This window comes from Mercenaria mercenaria, unplaced genomic scaffold (assembly GCF_021730395.1).
Source record: "Mercenaria mercenaria strain notata unplaced genomic scaffold, MADL_Memer_1 contig_2886, whole genome shotgun sequence".
NCBI lineage: Eukaryota > Metazoa > Mollusca > Bivalvia > Venerida > Veneridae > Mercenaria > Mercenaria mercenaria.
This window is the reverse complement of record NW_026460974.1, coordinates 40,289-44,416: the sequence shown is the minus strand read 5'-3', so window position 1 is coordinate 44,416 and position 4,128 is coordinate 40,289.

The following is a 4,128-nucleotide window of genomic DNA, read 5'->3' as shown; positions in this document are numbered from 1 at the left end:
GGAATGTTTTTATCATTATTGTATTTCATTTTCATAGTTATCATTTAACATACGCACTAACTGTTCTATGCTATATATCCTGCACTAATTTGGGATAAGACAGAGAAAATTAGTGTTTTGGTCGGATTGAGTAAGAATTTCGCACATTAATACTTAAACATAATATCTTTTGTTCACTTCAAAAAGTAAAGATCGCTGACTTTGAATTACTTGTACCTCACCGATGAGGGTGCGATCCTCGTTGAATCTTTCATATTTCGTTGTTACACAGAGAGTGGAAATTTCTGCATCCAGAGAGTTTCCCAAAACTGTAACATTTTGAGGCCGTGAAAGTGTTTTGCAACAACAGGTAATAGATCTGAACCATTATCCTCTTTGTAAATGATGTACAACCAAAGATCGTTTGCTCCATAGATATTTGTAGACATGGGTTAGCGACTGTGTAACACTAAGGTTGCTTTCCGCGTTAAACATACCCTGCTTCTCAGACTACCGACATTTATACAAATCCAAGATGACGGACGTTTTGACAACTGAAACGATAAAGTCAAGTGTGGACTCGCATTATTTTGAGAATTGTCACAATTTCATGTAGAAAGGAGATCACTATCACTTCTAATTAGTGGAATAACACTTCCCAATGCTTTTCACAATAATAATTGTTGTTTTTTTTTTTGTGTTGTTGCTTTTTTAATTCGGCAAGAGACACAACCTTTTAGGCCCCGTATATATATTATTGGCGAATTCAACGTTCAAATTTTTACTTGTTATTACATTTAAAAATTAAAACTTTCATGACTGATCAAATACACTCATCAAAATTCAGTCATGCAAAATATTTTGTTCTTGCAAATGTATGCAAGTATTTTGGTATAAATGTATTGTTTTTCATTAAATCCGACCTTATATGGTGGTTTCCTTTGTGATTCTCAAAGCATGTCTTTTGAGACATGTACACAAGGAGCTAGGGTTGTAATTCATGTACATACAGAATCCAATGTCTGTATTTACAGAAATCAAATGTACGTCAATGTAAAAGTTCTTAAAATTGCCCAAGTATTGAAACGTGTAAGTATTTTATTAGAATCGTTTTTGCCATTTATTTGGTATCGAAGTAGGCGTTTTCAAAAATATATTGTTGAATCGTTTTAACGTCATAAGACAAATTAACAGTCAGTTATTTGGAAATAGTGGAGTCACCTGATATATACCGGGTAGACTGCGATATAGGTGAGCCTGTGTGAAATCAACACGCGAAAGTCCTCATTAGCGTCAACATCACATACAAAAACGTGTTTCAGCTTAAAAATTATATACATTTGTCAACTGATGAATTATTTAATGATGTCAGACTTCTACAGATATTAAGTATTCTTTACAGACGATCACATTTCTATATATCTGAAATAAACTCTTTCAAAGATACGTGTGAAATCAATAATAATGTCTGATTCAAATTTTCAGAAACATTGAAAGTTCTTCAATAAAGTTTGTCAATGATTGAGAAAAAAAAATCGTAGCTTTAAGTTTTGTCATATCCCTTTAATCCGTCATCATTGGAAAACCAAAACAGATTTAAAAAAAAATGTTCTGAAATAAAAAAAAAATACTGTTACAAAATGTATAATGCAAGTGCAAATATTATCTCCCTTTATAACTCTGACTCATTCATATTTCCTATTTGATCAGGTTCTTTGTCTGTTTGAATATAGAATGAATGGCTTTAAAAACAGAACTTCCCTAATATACAAGTTCCTTTCTGGTCCAGTCTGATTAGGGCCCATAAAACCTCTGTAGACTTGACATGTAGCCTAATTATTGTCAAAGAATCATAAACTTTATTGCCTACAGATAAATTGGTTATTTCCTGTGTTTTGCATTGCTGTTTTTTTTTCTTTTTTCTTTTCAGAATGTACACAAAATTATTTTAACTGATAATATACTACTATTGATTGCTCAGTCATGTTGAGTAATGTCCTGGCCAGTTAAATTATAACTCTTATAGCAAAGCAATTCTCACTCCTTAGCAATAAAATAATTATTTAAGAGAAATTACAAGTTTGTTTATTCAATGATAATGATCTTTTTATCAAAAGTAACAAAATAAAACCAGAAAAAAATGATAATTGCTGAATTTAAGTAGAAATTAAAGAAGCCTTCAGTTGCATTTTTAATAGATAAAAAAGCAATATGGACAGAAGGATTTTATATATATATTAAAAATACATAATTCCCCTAGTGTTGTCTAAATAACATTTCTTTTATGTATAATAAAATCCAGCAATAAAGATATATCATTGTTCAAAATACACATAATTTATTACTTTTAAAAGCTAAGTACCTGAATGCATTTTTACATTTTTTGATAAAAAAAAAACAAAAAAACAGCAATGATGAGATGTAAATCAAAAATATGATAAAAACACTGTTTTATCTTATCACTTTGTGTATTTAATTAGCCCTAAATCAATCAAGGTTTCTAAACTAGTTATAAAGGTGAGAACTGATTTGCTATTAGATGAGAAATATCACCTGCAATTTATTTACTGCACAGTAGCTATACAGTAGCTTATTATGATAAACCGAAGCAAGTCTATCAATGGTCCAGACTTGTGTATTGGCCCTTACCGCCAATATCATACCTTATCATCACCATAGGCCACATACCGAGGCACACCAGAATCAGTGTTTTTAACACTTACCCTGCTAAATTTCTATAATGAACTGGTCCATCTTCGACTTTGGACAGTACATTTAACTGTTAAAAGGGGTGGTTACCAAAAAAAGATACTGACTGGATGAAGAACAGTGAGGACCATGATCAAACTGCACGGATGTGCAGGCTGATCTTGGTCTTCACTGGTCGCAAAGGCAGAATCACTTGCCACCAGCAGGCTAAGGGTTAATTATTATTTGCTGTAACAGTAAAACAGAATTAAGTTAGCTCTGTGCATTTAACTTTTCTTGAAAAGGGCCGCTAAAAAGCTCTATGGAGCTTATGTTAATTGTTTCACAAAGAAAAGGTAAATAAAAAATACCTTTACCTATTCCAACTTAGTCAAAATAATTGACATTCAGATTGTTCTATATTTGGGTGGTTTTCAAAATAATGAAGAAAAAGTGGGACATAGAGTTGAAAACCTATTTCTTATGGTGGTCACCTATTTTATATGATAGCAAATACTTCAAATTTCAAGGAAATAACTTTGGGAAAGTGTTGATGAGAAAAAACTATCAGAAAATAGTTCAGCCTTTAATTTGAAAGTTCAGTGAATTTCAATTGCAGTATGATGGGTGATAAATTTTGGAGTGTTTTATGATAAGGAAATTTATAAGCAGTTATATTTTCAACATATATGATAAGTAATAGGTGTGATGTGTATGGTTTGAAACTTATTCAATCAAATGTTTAAAATCAGTCCTTCTGCACAAATCTGACATGAAAATAAAATTTTACCAAGAAAATTTGTTGCTTAATGAAAATTAGTTAACATATCATTGTAAAACCTATATTTTCCTCAATTTTGAATGTTTAAAACATGCCGAATTTCAAGAATGTCCAATAATCTTAATTTCTAAAATGTTCAACTCAAAATTGAGTTATATTGCAGATGCACAGAGGACACATACTGAAAATCAGTATAATATTCATGCATTATTAGTTTACTATTCATAAAAAATTTTTCACAACAAACACATGCTTATTCAACAGCATGTGTTCCTTTAAATGAAAAATAACACACTGGCCATAGCTTTCGCAGAAGCGGTGGTTCCAATGCAGCGGCGGTGGAGGATTCGTCGCAGAAGCGGTGGAGAAATATGGCCGACTGACTATATTTACGCTCTCATCAGTACATTTTCTAACGAGTGTTTCACGTTTGACTGAAAGCAATCAGTGAGACAGGAGCCCACATGTGTATTCTTCCAGCCGCAGGCACTTGTTCAGTGCAGTTCTTTGTCATTAATGTAAACACTTCTGTACAGTTTGACGAGGGACTGCCGTTTTTGTAGAATTTCTATCAGAAATACTAAAATCTTGTACAAAACGACCTCTGACCACGTTTGCATCAAAATGTAAGTCTGACACTGTCAAGCAAAAACTTTTTTTCTCCGTAATCGGAGATTTTT